Source organism: Oncorhynchus tshawytscha, linkage group LG12 (assembly GCF_018296145.1).
Source record: "Oncorhynchus tshawytscha isolate Ot180627B linkage group LG12, Otsh_v2.0, whole genome shotgun sequence".
NCBI lineage: Eukaryota > Metazoa > Chordata > Actinopteri > Salmoniformes > Salmonidae > Oncorhynchus > Oncorhynchus tshawytscha.
In genome coordinates, this window is record NC_056440.1 from 46,572,168 (window position 1) to 46,593,106 (window position 20,939).

The 20,939-nt window shown below is 43.1% G+C and overlaps 1 protein-coding gene across 3 annotated transcripts in view; it reads right to left on the reverse strand.

Annotated features, from left to right (window-relative positions):
- The window catches only part of LOC112263410 (glutamate receptor ionotropic, delta-2), a 542,976-nt gene that overhangs the window by 267,724 nt on the left and 254,313 nt on the right, over positions 1 to 20,939 (reverse strand). The window lies entirely within an intron of this gene.

Consider the following 20,939-nt stretch of genomic DNA (forward strand, 5'->3'; position numbering starts at 1 on the left):
ATGATGATAAAAGCAATACTCTCGCTTTGAAATAATTGATAACATTGTGTGTGTGTGTGCCTCGTGCAGTGCCGGGGTCATTCATTGTAACCAGATTGATGGTTGAGAGGACAAAAGTCGGTTTTCTCTTTTTCAATAACACCTTAAACTCTGGCACTGCTCTGTAGTTTCTCCCTCTCTGGGGCATGCTAGCGCTTACTCTGCGGGAACCGACAGGCCTTCCTCATCTCTCCGTCTCCTTCTCTTCCACACATACAGCTCCGCTGGGAGCAGACAACATGGTCACTTCTCCCAAAGTGAGTGAAATAAAAATGGTTCAACGAAGATAATTAAAAAGGGGATTGAAGTATGTCTCAGAGAAGAACACGTGCAAATGAAATAACTTAACTCTTCCCACGTCTTCCTATCCCACTGTGATAAATCTATAGGGCTCTCATAACAGTAGTGAACAAGGCTCTCCAACGCGATATACAGAAATAATGACTTTTTTTTTTATGGACTCAGAGACAGCGAGCCGGCGACAGTGGCATCACGGCACACATGAATGTTTTATGGGTATTTAAACAAGTCAATTTCATGCAAATGTGACCACTGCTCGCCATGGCAGAATTTATAAACAGCTGCTGAAGCAGGGTTGAGAAGAATACCGGCGTTGAGTGTAGTTTAGTGTTGTTTGATTATTGGAAGAGAGACACTCGCCTTTGAATTATTCAAAGAGGCACACCACAAATCCACCGGCGTCATCTCGGCTACAGAGAAGTACTGAGCAGTCACCAGACTCATTTGAACACATCTCGCTCATTCCCGTCATCTTACACATTCATTCCCCTCACTTGAGAAAATGGCTGCTGTCCCTCACAGTTCCATCTTCACCGTGGGAGGAAATAGCCTCTATCGGATAAATCAATGTATGCTCAAGGTAATGAAACAAGGCATACATTGATAATGTGCTGCTGCTTATCATACTGTACACAACTGGTGCTGTGTGTGTGTGTGTGTGTGTGTGTGGTGTGTGTGTGTGTGTGTGTGTGTGTGTGTCTGTCTGTACTTCTCTGGTTTATTAATGATGTAATTTATGGAACATGGTTGACTAATTACCATGTCTCTCTGTCAGAGTGCTTAATGAAAGCTCTGTAATTTGAACAAAACACAGTGATCTCCTTTGTGCATTAAAAAAACGGACTTAGTACATCGTGTCCGGGCTCAGTCCTATCATGTCTACAGTACTAGGTCTCGTGGCACACTCTCCTCCCTCCCCACCAAATGTACAAACACACCCCAGCCATCTCTAAACCCCAATAGAGACTTTATATCCCCCTATTCATTTATCTTCACCTGTATTATTATTTCTTTATCACTCAACAACACCAAATTGAGGGTTTTAGTGTGTAACAACCACTTGGGCAGGCAGACCTTTTATAAGGAAGGACAATAAGAGGCAAAGGTGAGGAAGAGCGAGTGGTTCAAATGGCTTTTTTATGGGAAGATGGGTGTGAGGGAAGAAGCTGCAGGGATCTGATTTCGCGAACCATTAAATAGAAAGTCTACCGGCAGAGCAAAGAGTAGGGAGATAGGAGGCAAAGAAATAGAGACGGATAGAATGGGGGGAATATAAGAAAAGGAAAGATGAGGAGTGTACGAGGAAGAAGCAGACGATCGTACTCAGCTGTAGGTCGACCAACAGTTTGATGTGGTGATACCCGTAGTGGTATTACCACAGTATTTCTATTGATGTTTCTATCAAATTAAATGAGCTAAATCCGTAACAGTAGGTCTAGCTCTGATGGTGGCAGAATTCATTGGAGATTACATAGGGAGTTTTGTACTCGAGTGTATTCACATTATACAGCATAATCAAAAATCTGTGTGCTGTAGAGCCATTCCGCAAAAGACAGAGACTTAGAGGTAGTGTCCCAAATGGCACCATATTCCGTATGCAATTGCACTACTTTTGACCAGAGCCCTTTGGACCCTGGTCAAAAGTAGTGCACTAGACAGTGAATAGGGTGCCATTGGGAATATATGGAATATTACAAACAGAGCCTTATCTCCGGCGGACTACGGATGGAATCCCTGATGAGTCCTCTAAATGCTACGGCACCGGCTCCACCGGCTGTCACGGGACTCGTGTGATGGAGCGCAGATTTAAATCATCAGAGGACTCATCATACATGAGCTGGCTGTCACTGTCTCTCGCTGCTGCCCCCATCTTGATCCTCACCCACCGAGACAGCCTCACACGTGTTGTACACATATTACAGAATAATTAAAGATAGGAGTAAGATATGCATTGACAATGGAGGGATAAGACAGGTAAACAGAGGTTGATGGTTAAAATCACCATGGGTAGTGCACTGTGCACACTACTAATGTGGCCTTCGGGGCAATGCACCTGCTAATAGCCGAGCGCTTAATGGAGGCATAGGTGGCGGGTCAGTGAGTCTATCAGTCTACTGATAAAATGTGTTGCGAGCTGATAAAACATTGACAACGGACATGTTTAAATAAAGGAGTTGCTGCTCGAGTTGTGTGCCTCAAGTGAAAAGTGTCACATGAAGCCTTGCCTTATATTTTCACAAGTGACAATACTGCCCCTGTCCCTCCATCCATCCTCCTGGAGACACAGCGGGCTGGGGTGATGTTATTGATAGTCTCTCTGTTGTTGGATGCTGACTCTCGTCCCAGCCAAGCGCTTGCAATCCCCCTCTAACGGCTGCCTTAATGGGCTCGGCCGATATCAATCTCTCTCTTTCAGGCTGCATCAGTCAGAAAGGTGACAACCCACTGAGATCCTCCCAGATAGAACTCTACACGTGCAGAGCCGCACACAATTCCCCAGATTTATTATCACATTTCACTCAATCAATCAACAAGTAGATTCAAATTTTTCCTGCAGTGTGAGAGATAGACACGGGGGCTCGGTATTGTGCTGTATGGGTATTACAGCAGCACAACTGGGCTGTTTATTGATCTACAGAATCTAGCCATATACCCAAGTGTGAAAAATGTAAATATATTTAAACATACTTAAATCATAATTCATTGATATATTTAAGTATGTCCATGATACATATACTTTATTATATTTATTATACTCTACCGTCTTATTCTAAAACGGATTAAATAGTTTTTTCCCCTTCATCAATCTACACACAATACCCAATAATGACAGAGCAAAAAACTGGGTTTTAGAAATGTTTTCAAATGTATAAAATACAAATATTTTTTAAACATTTGCAAAAATGTCTAAAAAGCTGTTTACGCTTTTTTCATTATTGAACATTGTGTGTAGATTGATGAGGGGGGGAATGATTTAATCCGTTTTAGAATAAGGCTGTAATGTCACAAAATCTGGACAAAGTCAATGGGTCTGAATACTTTCCGAATGCACTTTATACAGAAAGGTATGTGGACACGCTTCAAATTAGTGGATTTGGCTATTTCAGCCACACCCATTGCTAACAGGTGTATAAAATCGAGCACATAGCCATGCATTCTCCATAGACAAACATTGGCAGTATAATGGCCTTACTGAATAGCTCAGTGACTTTCAACTTGGCAGTGTTATAAGATGCCACTTTTCCAACATGTCAGTTTGTAAAATTTCTGGCCTGCTAGAGCTTCCCCGGTCAACTATAAGTGCTGTTATTGTGAAGTGGAAACGTCTAGGAGCATCAACGGCTCAGCCGCGGAGCGGGAGGCCACACAGGCTCACAGAACAGGACTGTAGTGTGCTGAAGCACATAGCGAGTAAAATTGTCTGTCCTCGGTTGCAACACTCATACCAAGTCCCAAACTGCCTCTGGAAGCAACGTCAGCACAATAATTGTTTGGGGCACACAAGCCTAAGATCACCATTCGCAATGCCAAGCGTCGGCTGGAGTGGTGTAAAGCTCGCCCCCGTTGGACTCGGGCAGTGGAAATGCGATCTCTGGCGTGATGAATCACGCTTCACCATCTGTCAGTCCGACAGACGAATCTGTGTTTGGCGGATGCCAGGAGAACGCTACCTGCCCCAATGCATAGTGCCAACTGTAAAGTTTGACTGAGGAATAATGGTCTGGGACTGTTTTTCATGGTTCAGGCTAGGCCCCTTAGTTGCAGTGAAGGGAATAAGTAATGCTACAGCATACATGACATTCTAGATGATTCTGTGCTTCCAACTTTGTAGCAACAGTTTGGGGAAAGCCCTTTCCCGTTTCAGCATGAAAACCCTGTGCACAAAGCGAGGTCCATACAGTAATGGTTTGTTGAGATCAGGGTGGAAGAACTTGACTGGTCTGCACAGTGCCCTGACCTCAACCCCATCGAACACCTTTGGGATGAATTGGAACGCCGACTGCGAGCCAGGCCTAATCGCCCAACATCAGTGCCCGACCTCACTAACGGTTTTGTGGCTGAATGGAAGCAAGTCCCAGCAGCAATGTTCCTAAATCTAGTGAAATGCCTTCATAGAAGAATGGAGGCTGTTATAGCAGCAAAGGAGGGACCAACTCCATATTAATGCCCATGATGTTGTATTGAGATGTTCGACGAGCCTGTGTTCACATACTTTTGGTCATTCAGTATTTACAAAGCAGTTGTGGCTCGAGCAACAACTTACAAGTAACATTTTTGATAACTGTGCAGCAGTGGCGTTTCACACTTTAGTTCTTCACATTACGGTGATAAATTAATATTTAAAAAAATGCGTAATGTGCAACGTGTAAATAAAAGTACAACACTATTCAGTTGGAAAATGACATTTGAAACATATGAATAAGCTAAATATGAGGATGAATTTTGTTTTTATATGCAATTTTTTGGCATATACTTTTTTGAAAGTATACTTAAATATATTTTGTGGAATTTTAAGTTAAATATAAGATTTATTTTTTAAAGTATACTTATATATATTTCCTTGAGATATTAAAAAGTATACTCTCAGGAAGCATGCTCCGCAGCTGTGCATTTTCCCTTATGTTGAATAAACAAGCATTATCAATGTCAACTGTTTCTTTCTCTGCAGACTTTGGAACAGGAAGTCAGAAAGTACCTCAAAACTCATTATTAGCACTGAAACTACACTTATTGTGGTAGTCAAAGTTGTATTTTGAATGACTATGCTGAATTACAATATTAAAATGTAAGTACACTATTAATACGTGTGTTTAAGTGTAATGATAGTGAATATATACAGTGGCAAGAAAAAGTATGTGAACTTTGGCATTACCTGGATTTCTGCATAAATTGGTCATCAAATTGCATCTGATCTTCATCTAAGTCACAACAATAGACAAACATAGTGTGCTTAAGCTAATAACACACACATTATTGTATTTTTCTTGTCTATATTGAATACATCATTTAAACATTCACAGTGTAGGTTGGAAAAAGTATCTGAACCCCTAGGCTAATGACTTCTCCAAAAGCTAATTGGAGTCAGGAGTCAGCAAACCTGGTGTCCAATCAATGAGACGAGATTGGAGATGTTGGTTAGAGCTGCCTTGCCCTATAAAAAACACTCGCAAAATTTGAGGTTGCATAAAGCTGAAAGGGGTTACAAAGGTATCTCTAAAAAAGCCTTGATGTTCATCAGTCTACTTTAAGACAAATTGTCTATAAATGGAGAAAGTTCAGCACTGTTGCTACTCTCCCTGTGAGTGGCCATCCTGTAAAGATGACTGCAAGAGCACAGCGCAGAATGCTCAATGAGGTTAAGAATGTCAGCTAAAGACTTACAGAAATCTCTGGAACATGCTAACATCTCTGTTGACGAGTCTACGAAATGTAAAACACTAAACAAGAATGGTGTTCATGGGAGGACACCACGGAAGAAGGCACTGCTGCCCAAAAAAACCATTGCTGTACATCTGAAGTTTGCAAAAGTGCACCTGGATGTTCCAAAGCGCTACTGGCAAAATATTCTATGGACAGATGAAACTACAGTTGGGTTGCTTGGAAGGAACACACAACACCATGTGTGGAGAAGAAAAGGCACCGAACACCAACATCAAAACCTCATCCCAACTGTAAAGTATGGTGGAGGGAGCATCATCGTTTTGGGGCTGCTTTGGGCCTGGACAGCTTGCTATCATCTATGGAAAAATAAATTCACAATTTATCAAGACATTTTGTAGGAGAACGTTTAGGCTATCTGTCCACCAATTGAAGCACAACAGAAGTTGATGTGATGCAACAGGACAACGACCCAAAACACAGAAGTAAATAAACAACAGAATGGCTTCAACAGAAGAAAATACGCCTTCAGGAGTGGCCCAGTCAGAGTCCTCAACCCGATTGAGATGCTGTGGCATGACCTCAAGAGAGCAGTTCACAGCAGACATCCCAACAATATTACTGAACTGAAACAGCTTTGTAAAGAGGAATGGTCCAATATTCTGCTGACCATTGTGCAGGTCTGATTCGCAACTACAGAAAACTTTTGGTTGAGGTTATTGCTGCCAAAGGAGGGTCAACCAGTTATTAAATCCAAGGGTTCACATACTTTTCCCACCCTGCACTGTGAATGTTTACACGTTGTGTTCAATAAAGACATGAAAACGTATAATTGTTTGCGTGTTATTAGTTTAAGCAGACTGTGTTTGTCTATTGTTGTGACCTAGATGAAGATCAGATCAAATTTTATGACCAATTTATGCAGAAATCCAGGTATTTCCAAAGTGTGAAAATACTATTTCTTGCCACTGTAGTATACTTAAAGATTGAAAAAAAAGAATTTAAAGGACACTTTTAATACGTGTAATGATAGTGTGTATATATAATACACTTAAGCTGTACTAGAAAAGCACATCTCATATTTGAAGTATATTAATTTGTAATATATTTAAAAATAATAATAATAATCTCACTTGGGTATAGTAGGGCCAGACAGGCAGGCACAGGTCAGACAGACAATGGTATTCTCATCTCTCTGTGTCTCCCAGTAGAGAATAACACTGCACACAGCCACAGAGATGGGCCCCATCCCATTTCTTCTGACCCAATACCAGACCTGGATTCAAACACTACTTGATGTCATTAAGCTGTGCTTGATTGAGAACATGGAACCAATAGAATAACTGCAAAACTGCAAACTCTGCCCACCGTGCACTCCAGGCAGGCTAAAGCAAACAGTAAATGTATTTGAAATATTTCAAATAGTATTTGAACCCAGGTCTGCCAAATATCCTGTCTGTCTATCTTTCATCATGGCTGATGTGATGGCAAAGTATCTCCAATCCTCTTAAGGGTAAGGCCAGAGGGGGTCAGACAATACCTGGGCCTAAGTTCATCCAATGACCTTTTGGCAAACGGTCGTCCTGTGCACTTTAGTAATGAGGTTCACTGTGTTGTGTTTTCCAAAAGCAATCACTCACTCTCACTCAATGTTTTCAATGATCCACAACAGTAAGGTCTTGGATTGTTACTTTCATTAAATTAAGTTCAATATCTACTCTACTGTATAAAATTAGATGCAAATGTATCTATAGTCTCACAGAGTCTACATTGGGTGTTGGAGACAGGCTTTATCTAAAGCAATCAATATCACAAGGTATCTAGTTCCAGTAGTTAATGGACATTAATTGTACGAACCCCAGCAGTACCACCGACTAACCTTTCCTCCGGCACATTTAATCGGTACAGGTACCGCCAGTATATAGCCTCGTTATTGATTGTGTTACTTTTTATTTATTTTTTTACTTTAGTTTATTTTGTAAATATTTTCTTAACTCAATTTCTTGAACTGCATTGTTGGGGATCGGTGTCCCTTCCACGGGACGGTTGAGCTAACATAGGCTAATACAATTAGCATGAGGTTGTAAGTCATAACAAAATTTCCCAGGACATAGACATATCTGATATTGGCAGAAAGCTTAAATTCTTGATAATCTAACTGCACTGTCCAATTTACAGTAGCTATTACAGTGAAATAATACCATGCAATTGAGTAGAGTGCACAATTTTGAACATGAGTTATTAATAAACAAATTAGGCACATTTAGGCAGTCTTGATACAACATTTTGAACAGAAATGAAATGGTTCAATGAATCAGTCTAAAACTTTGCACATACAAAATCTAAATTGCACCTGGCCTGGAATAATACATTATGGCCTTTCTCTTGCATTTCAAAGATGATGGTACAAAAAAATACAAAATAATGTTTTTTTTCTTTTCTTTGTATTATCTTTTACAAGATCAATTGTGTTATATTCTACTACATTCCTTTCACATTACCATAAACTTCAAAGTGTTTCCTTTCAAATGGTACCAAGAATATGCATATTCTTGCTTCAGGTCCTGAGCTACAGGCAGTTAGATTTCGGTCTGTCATTTTAAGCGAAAATTGAAAAAAAGGGGCTAATCCTTAAGAGTTTTAAGGGCTGGTAAGTAAGCATTTCACGGTAAGGTCTACACCTGTATTCGGCGCATGTGACAAATACAATTTGATTTGATTTGTCGAGACCTCAATCTCTATCCCTGAATATGCAAAATGTGTGCTACCTAGGTGCTGACCAATCTGATTTGATCTCTAAAGTTGTGGTGGCTACATTGCAGTGTGTGTGTGTGTGTGTGTGTGTGTGTGTGTGTGTGTGTGTGTGTGTGTGTTCTCCACAGTGAAAAAGCCTCGGCCCGCTCTTTAGGGAGCACTAAGGCAGAGAAGCAGAAAATCAATGATTAAAGAACATTCATGTTTGACTGGATCCAGCATCCATGTCCCCCTAACAACAGTGGTCATTGGTTCATCAATTTTGTGCTTACTGACGTCTATGCAGCCTTGATTTGCAGCCTTTGCAGTCCTTTCAGGAGGAAAGCATTGATAAAGCATTGATATTGTCTGGGGAAGCTTGAGTGACTTTTCAAAAACGCAGAGCAGCAAATAACAGGGTTATGAAACCTGTCAACAGAGAACACAGGAGCTTAATACCCCATGGATCCATGCAGAGCACTGCTGCCATCGCTGTTGCTGATTTGATGACAAACCAGCCAGCCAATCACAGAACAGATTAAAGACAGTCGGCCTAACTCTAGGCGTCCTATCACAACACACTAAGTCCACCATGCTGCTTCCCCCCGTCTGTGGATTTCGGTCTCGTCTCTGTTTGCAGACACTTGCTAGAGAAGCAGAGGAAAGATGGAAACGCGGCTCAAGTTAATCCATAATAAATCTGACTTTATTTAGGACGTACCTGAAAGTCAATAAGCAGACAAAGTTAAATAAATGAGTGGGAAAACTCTTCCGCTTAATAATTCAAGAGTCAGTGGCAACACACAAAGAGGAAGAATGAGAGTTTGATCACTTCTGAAATCTGTTACTCTGCCAATTAGAACATCTGAGCGTGCCTGTCAGATTTAGCCGCCCTTATTCGTAGCCAAAGGATTCTTAGCATCTGTTGATCCAATAGTACGGATCAGGACATGGAGGGCCAGATTGGGCCAGATGTCAAACTCTCTGTTTCTAAGACAACACACGTTAGGGGTTGTGGCATTCTGTGTTAAGGAGATTTCAGTAGGATTACCGTAATTACTCTACACCCCACAGCCACAGCCTTCCGAATGTGACGCCGCAACAAGGTAAGAAGCGGTCCTATTATTTGTCAACAAAGCAATCTAGCTAGGTGGCTAGATAAACATAGCTAGTTAACACTGTAAATTAGCAGCTGTAACGTTAGCAGAAGTAGCTATCTAGCTAATATTAGGTAGCCAAATTAAATTACTACAGCCAATATTGTCAACAACTAACGTTACTAACTAGTTGCTAGCTAGTTAACAAACGTTGTAGCTAACATGATCATGCTACATGGATTTTAGTTGTAGGAGTACGACATTTAAAGTTGCTGTTTTGACTAAAACTGTTTTGACTAAATGTTAACTGGCAACAAATTGTTGGCAACTAACGTTAGCTACCGAACATTGGTGGAAGAACAGATAGCTTGGTAGGTAGCTATTCTTACATGCTGACCACTCCGCTCGTGTCGCATGTATGAGCTTTGCTAAATAAAGTTACACATACATGTTATTCAATCATTGCACTCACACTGCTCATGTGCGTCAACAAGCGTCTGCGTAGCCAGGCGCTAAGATTTTACTTGGTTCTGTTTGTGATGCATGACGCGCTGCTTGTCCCGCTGCTTGTCCCACCTCTCCCATCTCCTCATTGGTTTTTAGGAGCATACACCGACGTGCCATCTCCCCATTGGTTTTTAGGAGCATATACCCACGTGGGTGATTAAAAGCTACACTGAGGTCCACACTCCAGTCCAGTTGGTAGTGGTAATGCACCATAACATTGCCATATAAAGTCCAAAGAATGAGAAGAAGCCTGAAGTAGGAGAGATGACTAGAAATAAACTTGGTTTACCCTTTTATCTGTGGATTAATTGTTAAAGTAGAGGACCTTGTGCATTTCAGGTAAAATAACAACCCAATTTTTATTTATATCCCAGGACAAATTAGCTAGCAACAGCAAGCTAGCTAGCTAAATTGCCATAAATGTTTAATGCTTTTCGACCTGTCCCCAAATAAATATAGTTGTTTCAGAGTCTTAATCGCGTCTGGTGTGGGTGGACAAAATCAACATGCGCAGGATGGCTCATGCAGATGCACGCGCGCTTGCGGTCTGGTCAGCATGTTACAAGCCTAGTAAAATACAGTGAAGGAGACAAGTGGCTATTGAATGTTTTTTTTATTTTATTGATACAATTAGTTTGTGGGGCTCACCATGAGCCTCTTTGTGTGAGGGAATGATGCATCACTAAATGAGAGCGTGGATTTCCAACAACTCATGGCCAGATTGAATCAGATGCAGGACTACAACACGGTGGCCGATATGAACAGCAGGTTGACACAAGTAGCTCAACTATTCCAACAACAGCAGCAGCAACAGCAGAGCACTCCTCCAGCTCCTGGAACGGGCGATGGGTCTTCATCAAGCAAGACCGAATGAGCAAGGCCGAATGAGCTATCTGTAAGTTGTATGATGGTTATTTTAGCATTCTCAAATATGTTACGTGAAACAGAGGTGCAAATAACATGCATAAACTTAATTTTATGTCTCAGGAAGAACACTCGACACAACACCCGTGTACTGGGTCTGCTGGTCAGTCCAGTCAGCTGAGATTAATAAGGTACACAGATGGAGAGGGGAGCATAGCAGATTTTGAACATGAATAGTCTCATAAATAACATAATTCTACATCGTACAAATCTTTCAAGGATTTTTATGTGTATAACCATTGCTAATACACCACACTGACTCCTCAGATGCAGCTGCAAATTTGTGTTGAACTGATAGAGCAGCATAAGTTCTTTTGATGCCCCATACAAATGAAATTAATGGCACATCAAAAAGCAAAGGTGGTGTCGTCAGAGACAGGTTAGTTTATAAATGTAAGCCAATCTATACATTTTGAATGCAGTACTGCATTTTGAAAAGTTGAGACTTGTTCCACAGCTTTTAGTGAGCGTGTGTCTTAAGCTTCATTTTTTTTGAGTGTTCAAGACATTTTCTTTATTGAGCAGAGTAACTTATTGTCTCCCATGATTTCACAGGCTCTGGCCAGTCGGTCAAAATAACTCTCTGCTGAAGACAGACCCAAAGGGCCCTGATGCATTTTGAATAACCTCCCCACCCTGTCACTCGCCTGTGTTTGAGGACCTGATTGCGTCCGCAGACCTGAGAAGGGCCTAGTGTGTTAATGGCTCCTTCAGGACGAAAACCAGAGCAACCGTCCACATCCACCGCAGCCCTACCCAGAACATCTGAATGTGCAATTAGACCACAGACAATCACCTGCAAAGTTCCTCAGTGTTCACATCACTAAGGAATTAACATGGTCCACACACACCCGCAGTTGTGAAAACGGCCCGAAAGCACCTCTTCACCCGTCAAGAGGCTGAAAAGATTTGGCATGTCATATCCTCGAAGTTCTACAGCTGCACCATTGAGAGCATCTTGACTTGCTGTATCACTGTTTGTTACAGCAACTGCAAGGCACCCGACTGCAAGGCGCTAGGTAGTGAGTACCGCCCATTACATGAGTGGGGCTGAGCTCCCTGCCATCCAGGACCTCTACACCAGACGGTGTCTGACTCCAGCCACCCAAGCCATAGACTGTTCTCTCTGCTACTGCATTGCAAGCAGTACCAGTGTACCAAGTCTGGAACCAACAGGACCCTGAACAGCTTCTACCCCCAAGCCATAAGACATCTAAACATGGCAGCTAAATAGCTCATCAAATTAGCTACCCGGACTACCTGCATTGACCCTTTTTTGCACAAACTCTTTTGCAAAGACTCTATGAACTCACAATGGACTCTACCCACACTCACACATACTAACACTGACACCCCAACACACACTACAAACACACATACAGTAACACGTGCACACATGCTTTCACTCACCACATACGCTGCTGCAACTGTCTATTATCTATCACTTCACCTACTATATGTACAGTTGAAGTCGGAAGTTTACATACACTTAGGTTGGAGTCATTAAAACTAGTTTTTCAACCACTCCACAAATTTCTTGTTAACAAACTATAGTTTTGGCAAGTCGCTTAGGACATCTACTTTGTGCATGACACAAGTAATTTTTCCAACAATTGTTTACAGACAGATTATTTCACTTATAATTAATTCACTGTATCACAATTCCAGTGGCTCAGAAGTTTACATACACTAAGTTGCCTGTGCCTTTAAACAGCTTGAAAAATTCCAGAAAATTATGTCATGGCTTTAGAAGCTTCTGATATGCTAATTGACATCATTTGAGTCAATTGGAGGTGTACCTGTGGATGTATTTCAAGGCCTACCGTCAAACGCAGTGCCTCTTTGCTTGACATCATAGGAAAATCAAGAGAAATCAGCCAAGACCTCAGAAAAAAAAGACCTCCACAAGTCTGGTTCATCCTTGGGAGCAATTTCCAGATGCCTGAAAGTACCACGTTCATCTTTATAATCAATACCATCATGGGAAAATCAAATGAAATCCGACAAGACCTCAGAAAAGAAATTGTAGACCTCCATAAGTCTGGCTCATCCTTGCTGAAGGTACCACGTGCATCTGTACAAACAATAGTATGCAAGTATAAACACCATGGGACCATGCAGCCGTCATACCGCTCAGGAAGGAGACGCGTTCTATCTGCTAGAAATTAACGTACTTTGGTGCGAAATTGCAAATCAGAACAACAGCAAAGGATCTTGTGAAGATACTGGAGGAAACAGGTACAAAAGTATCTATATTCACAGTAAAACAAGTCCCATACCGACATGACCTGAAAGGCCGCTCAGCAAGGAAGAAGTGACTGCACCAAAACCGCCATAAAAAAAGCCAGACTATGGTTTGCAACTGCACATGGGGACAAAGATCGTACTTTTTGGAGAAATGTCCTCTGGTCTGATGAAATAAAAATAGAAGTTTGGCCATAATGACGATCTAATGTTTGGAGGAAAAGGGGGGAGGCTTGCAAGCCGAAGAATACCATACCATCCGTGAAGCACGGGGGTGGCAGCATCATGTTATAGGGTTGCTTAGCTGCAGGAGGGACTGGTGCACTTCACAAAATAGATGGCATCATGAGGCTGGAAAATGATGTGATATATTGAAGCAACATCTCAAGATATCAGTTAGGAAGTTAAAGCTTGGTCACAAATGGGTCTTCCAAATGGACAATGACACCAAGCATACTTCCAAAGTTGTGGCAAAATTGCTTAAGGACAACAAAGTCAAGGTATTGGAGTGGCCATCACAAAGCCCTGACCTCAATCCCATAGAAAATGTGTGTGCAAAAACTGAAAAAGAATGGGCCAAAATTCACCCAACATTGTGGGAAGCTTGAGGAAGGCTACCCGAAACGTTTGACCCAAGTAAAAAAAATGTAAACGCAATGCTACCAAATACTAATTGAGTATGTAAACTTCCTACACACTAGGAATGTGATGAAAGAAATAAAAGCTGAAATAAATCACTCTCTACTATTATTCTGACATTTCACATTCTTAAAACAAACTGGTGATCCTAACTGACCTAAGACAGGGAATTTTTACCAGGATTAAATGTCAGGAATTGTGAAAAACTGAGTTTAAATGTTAAGGTGTATGTAAACTTCCGACTTCAACTGTAGGAAAGATGGACAACTAACTAGCCCACAAAAGGCAGAATAGCAATGAGCAAAAACCTCAAGAAACCAAGTGTTGTTTTCCACATGTTTTACTTCATTCATTTATTTTACCCTTATTTTACCAGGTAAATTGACAGAGAACACATTCTCATTTACAATAACAACCTGGGGAATAGTTACATGGAGAGAAGAGGAATTAGGTAATTGGAAGCTAGGGAAGATTAGGTAACCATGAAGGTATGAAAGCCAGATTGGGAATTTAGCCAGGACACCAGGTTTAACACACCTTCTCTTACAATAAGTGCTATGGGGTCTTTAGGGGCCACAGAGAGTCAGGACACCTGTTTAACGTCCTATCCAAAAGGCAGTGCCATACACAGGGCAAGGTCCCTAATCACTGCCCTGGGGCATTGAGTTATATATTTGTTTAAACCAAAGGAAAGAGTGCCTCCTAGTGGCCCTCCAACACCACTTCCAGCAGCATCTGGTCTCCCATCCAGGGTCTGACCACAACCAACCCTACTTCGCTTGAGAGGCAAGCCAGTAGTGGGATGCAGGGTGGTATGCTGCTGGCCATTGATTGCTGTACTCCTTCTCGTAACCCTGCCATCTGAAAACATCAAACAGAATCATCCAAATTAAGCGTCCACTGAGTTCACCTTGCCCAATCAAAAAGCAGGACATGTTCTGTTCCACACAACTTCCAATTACATCTCATAAATTGCATATATGAGTGTGCTTCAAACCACCAGCACGGTAGAGGCATCACATCACATCAGCTGTGCAAGCACACACACATACAGGCACACACAAGCACACAGGCACAGAGACACAAACACTCTCTAAAAAAAACAAGTGTGTGTGGCTTATGAAGATTTCCAACGATTAAAAGGGGGCTAAGCAAACTGACAGCAGATAATGGAAGAGGAAAGCGAACAGACATCGCTACTGTGTGTCACAGTATGGTTAATCCAGCTGTTTGGCATCACGCAGTTCTCTTCCATTTGAATAAACCAAAGCAGAGACAACAGTGAAGGCATTGCTCAGGTCCTTGCCAGCAAATGCAGTTAATGGGGCAGTGATATGCTTACACAGAAAGGCACTCATTGAACAACGCGGAAGAGGCACACACAGTGCTTAGCCAAATATCTCTATGATGTTGTGTAGAGTATATAGGAAAATTGATTAACCCTCTTAGTACCAACATATTTTACATATGTGGATTACCAACTGGGGTCATTTGGACCCCAAGAAGAAACTATTAGACAAAGCAACCATCATAGCAAAATGTCACCTTAACTCTTATAAAAACCTTTATTAAGCATGTAAATAATGTTATCTGAAATAATAAAAATAATTTAAAAACAGACTGTTATTTTTGCAAAATTACTGTCAATTAGCTTATTCTGTAAAACAAAAATATAAATGAATCTTATGTGCAGCTTTTTTCCCAAATTACAATCCACAACGGTTCTAAAAAGCAGATCTACCATCATTTGATTGTAGTATCATTTAGCTTCATGAATTTTGAAGTAAATACAAATGTTGTCAAATATATTTGGTAAAAAACACTGCCATTTAAAGGGGCAGTACACCACATATTTAAATTCGACTGCAACTAAGCATATATTTGTGTTCACAGTATTACCTAGTTATAAGCAGTTATAACCAGTTGAGTACATACAGTGCCTTCAGAAAGTATTCACACTCCTTGACTTTTACACATTTTGTTTTGTTAGGAAGTGGGATTGAAATGGTTTTAATTGTAATTGTTGGTCAACGATCTAAATAAAGTACTCTGTAATGTCAAAGTGGAAGAAAAATTCAAACATTTACTGAAAATGTATGAAAAATAAACACTAATATATCTTGATTAGATGAGTATTCACCCCCCTGTTAGAAACACATTTGGAAATTAGTCTTTTGGGGTAAGTCTCTAAGCGCTTTACAAACCCACTATTCTATTAAAAATTCTTGAAGCTCTATCAAGTTGGTTGTTGATCTTAATTCTTTAAAAAAAAATTGGGGGTAGGTCAGCTGTCATATTGCAAACAGATTGTAGCTTCCATTAACTGAATTGTCTGCATCATTTCCAATCAACCTGATATTTTTTGTAAATATAAATATATACATATGCATATACATACATACACATATATATAGTTGAAGTCGGAAGTTTACATACACTTAGGTTGGAGTCATTAAAACTGGTTTTTCAACCACGCCACGAATTCCTTGTCAACAAACTATAGTTTTGGCAAGTCGTTTAGTACATCTACTTTGTGCATGACTGTCACGCCCTGGTCTTAGTATTTTGTGTTTTCTTTATTTATTTGGCCAGGCCAGGGTGTGACATGGGTTTATTTTGTGTTGTGTTTATGTATGGGGGTTTTTCGTAGGTTTTGGGATTGTGGCTTAGTGGGGTGTTCTAGCAAAGTCTATGGTTGCCTGAGGCGGTTCTCAATCAGAGGCAGGTGATTCTCGTTGTCTCTGATTGGGAACCATATTTAGGCAGCCATATTCTTTGAGTGTTTTGTGGGTGATTGTTCATGTCTCTGTGTGTGTTAGCACAAGATAGACTGTTTAGGTTTTCACGTTACGTTTGTTTTTGTTTTGTTTGTTTTTTCTTCGCTATTAAACATGTATCTAACTTACCACGCTGCATTTTGGTCCGACTCTCTTTCGACGGAAGAAAACCGTAACAGAATCACCCACCACACCAGGACCAAGCAGCGTGGTGACAGGCAGCGGCAGCAGGAGCAACCAAGGTTGGAAGAGGGCTATAGGAGAATGGAATCGAAGAGACAAGCACAGCGGCGAAGAAGGAAGCCCGAGAGTCAGCCCCAAAAATGTATTGGGGGGCTCAGGGAGAGTGTGGCAGAGTCAGGGTTCAAACCTGAGCCAACTCCCCCTGTTTATCGTGAGGAGCAGCGATCACAGGACTTCTGGACTTGGGATGAGATATTGGACGGAAAAGGACCCTGGGCACAGCCTGGAGAATATCGCCGCCCCAAAGAAGAACTGGAGGCGGCGAAAGCGGAGAGGCACTGGTATGATGAGGCAGCACGGCGACGCGGATGGAAGCCCGAGAGTCAGCCCCAAAAATGTATTGGGGGGCTCAGGGAGAGTGTGGCAGAGTCAGGGTTCAGACCTGAGCCAACTCCCCCTGTTTATCGTGAGGAGCCAAGGAGGAGACCAGAACCAGAGCCGGTGTTGGAGGTGAGTGAAGCAGAGACTGTGAAGGAGTTAATGGGGAAAGTGGAGGAGAGAGGAGAGAGTTGCTAGTTTGGTGCTTTAGGTACGATATTCATCCAACGGAGCGTGTCGGGGATTTGATGGCACCTGGGTCAGCGCTCCATACTCGTCCTGAGGTGCGTGTTAGTCGGCTGGTGAAATATGTGCCAGCCTCACGCACTAGGCCTCCTGTGTACCTACCTAGCCTTACACGTCCTGTGCCAGCCCTGCTCTCAGGCTCTCTAGTACACCTTCAGGGTCCGGTCCATCCTGTGCCACCTTCACACACCAGTCCTCCGGTGGCAGCTCCCCGCACCAGGCTTCCTGTGCGTGTCCTCGGCCCAGTACCACCAGTGCCAGCACCACGCACCAGGTATTCAGTGCGCCTCGCCTGTTCAGCGCTGCCAGAGCCTTTCTCCTCTCCAGCGCTGTTGGAGTCTCCCCCTGTTTAGCGCTGTCGGAGTCTCCCGCCTGTCTAGCGCTATCAGAGCCTCCCTCCTCTCCAGCGTTGCCGGAGTCTCCCGCCTGTTTAGCGCTGCCAGAGCCTTCCTCCTCTCCAGCGCTGCCGGAGTCTCCTGCCTGTTCAGTGCAGCCAGAGCTGCCAGTCTGCATGGAGCGGCCAGAGCTGCCAGTCTGCATGGAGCAGCCAGATCTGCCAGTCTGCATGGAGCAGCCAGAGCTGCCAGTCTGCATGGAGCAGCCAGAGCTGCATGGAGCAGCCAGAGCTGTCAGTCTGCATGGAGCAGCCAGAGCTGTCAGTCTGCATGGAGCAGCCAGAGCTGCCAGTCTGCATGGAGCAGCCAGAGCTGCCAGTCTGCATGGAGCAGCCAGAGCTGCCAGTCTGCATGGAGCAGCCAGAGCTGCCAGTCTGGATGGAGCAGCCAGAGCTGCCAGTCTGCATGGGGCAGCCAGAGCTGCCAGTCTGCATAGAGCTGCCAGTCTGCATAGAGCAGCCAGAGCTGCCAGCCTGCATGGAGCTGCCAGTCTACATAGAGCAGCCAGTGCTGCCAGTCTGCATGGAGCAGCCGGAGCTGCCAGTCTGCATGGAGCAGCCGGATGCTGCCAGTCTGCATGGAGCAGCCGGAGCTGCCAGTCTGCATGGAGCAGCCGGAGCTGCCAGTCTGCATGGAGCTGCCGGAGCTGACAGTCTGCATGGAGCAGCCGGAGATGACAGTCTGCATGGAGCAGCCGGAGATGACAGTCTGCATGGAGCAGCCAGAGCTGCCAGTCTGCCAGGATCCGCCAGTCAGCCATGATCTTCCAGATCTGCCAGTCAGCCAGGATCTTCCGGATCCGCCAGTCAGCCAGGATCTTCCAGATCCGCCAGTCAGCCATGATCTTCCAGAACCGCCAGTCAGCCAGGATCTGCCAGAACCACCAGCTATTCAGGATCTACCAGAGCCAACTACCTGCCTGAGCTTCCTCTCAGTACTGGGCTTCGTCTCGGTACTAGGCATCCCCTCAGTCCCGAGCTACCCCTCCGTCCTGAGCTTCCCCTCAGTCCCGAGCTTCCCCTCAGTCCCGAGCTCCTACCTCAGTCCCGAGCTGCCCCTCAGTCCAGTGGGGTCCTTGGTGAGGGTTATTAGGCCTAGGTCGGCGGCGAGGGTCGCCAATCAAAGGACGCGTTACAGGGGGACTAAGACTTGGTTGGAGTGGGGTCCACGTCCCGAGCCTGAGCCGCCACCGTGGACAGACGCCCACCCGGACCCTCCCCTATGGGTTTAGGTGTGCGGCCGGGAGTCCGCACCTTGGGGGGGGTCTGTCACGCCCTTGTCTTAGTATTTTGTGTTTTCTATATTTATTTGGTCAGGCCGGGCTGTGACATGGGTTTATTTTGTGTTGTGTTTTTGTATGGGGGTTTTTCGTAGGTTTTGGGATTGTGGTTTAGTGGGGTGTTCTAGCAAAGTCTATGGTTGCCTGAGGCGGTTCTCAATCAGAGGCAGGTGATTCTCGTTGTCTCTGATTGGGAACCATATTTAGGCAGCCATATTCTTTGAGTGTTTTGTGGGTGATTGTTCATGTCTCTGTGTGTGTTAGCACAAGATAGACTGTTTAGGTTTTCACGTTACGTTTGTTTTTGTTTTGTTTGTTTTTTCTTCGCTATTAAACATGTATCTAACTTACCACGCTGCTTTTGGTCCATGTTGTGGGAGTGCTTTGCTGCAGGAGGGACTGGTGCACTTCACAAAATAGATGGCTTCACGAGGAAGGAAAATTATGTGGATATGTGGAAGCAACATCTCAAGACATCAATCAGGAAGTTAAAGCTTGGTTGCAAATGGGTCTTCCAAATGGACAATGACACCAAGCATATTTCCAAAGTTGTGGTAAAATGTCTTCAGGACAACAAAGTCAAGGCATTGGAGTGGCCATCACAAAGCACTGACCTCAATCCTGTAGAAAATTTGTGGGCAGAAATGAAAAAGCGTGTTCGAGCAAGGAGGCCTACAAACCTGACTCAGTTACACAAGCTCTGTCTGGAGGAATGGGCCAAAATTCACCCAACTTATTGTGGGAAGCTTGTGGAAGGCTACATGAAACGTTTGACAAATGTTTAACAATTTAAAGGCAATGCTACCAAACACTAATTGAGTGTATGTAAACTTCTGGCCCACTGGGAATGTGATCAAATAAATAAAATCTGAAATAAATCATTCTCTCTACTATTATTCTGGCATTTCACATTCTTAAAATAAACTGGTGATCCTAACTGACCTAAGACATGGAATTTTACTAGCGTTAAATGTCAGGAATTGTGAAAAACTGAGTTTAAATGTATTTGGCTAAATACTTCAACTCTATTTGGCTAAGGTGCATATAAACCCCCTACTTCAACTGCACATACAGTGCCTTCAGAAAGTATTCAGACCCCTTGACTTTTTCCACATTGTTACGTTACAGCCTTATTCTAAAATTGATTCAATATTTTTTTTCAGCAATCTAAACACAATACCTGTGTATTAACACAATACCTGTGTATCTATGTGTGTATCTATGTATTAAAAATAAAAACAGAAATACCTTATTTACATTATTATTCAGACCCTTTGCTATGAGACTTGAAATTGAGCTCAGGTGAATCCATTGACCGTCCTTCATATCTTTCCACAACTTCATTGGAGTCCACCTGTGGTAAATTCAATTGATTGAACATGATTTGGAAAGGCACACACCTGTCTATATAAAGTCCCACCCACAGTTGACAGTGCATGTCAGAGCTAAAACCAAGTCATGAGGTCGAAGGAATTGTCCTTAGAGCTCCGAGACAGGAATGTGTCGAGGCACAGATCTGGGGAAGGGTACCAAAACATTTCTGCAGCATTGAAGGTCGCCAAGAACACAGTGCCATCATCATGGAAGAAGTTTGGTACCGACAAGACTCTTCCTAGAGCTGGCCGCCTGGCCAAACTGAGCAACAGGCGAGAAGGGCCTTGGTCAGGGAGGTGACCGAGAACCCGATGGGTTGCCAGAGCTCCAGAGTTTATCTGTGTAGATGGTAGATGGGAGAAGGACAACCATCTCTGCAGAACTCTAACAATCAGTCCTTTATGGTTTTGTGGCCAGACGGAAAAGGCACATGACAGCCCGCTAA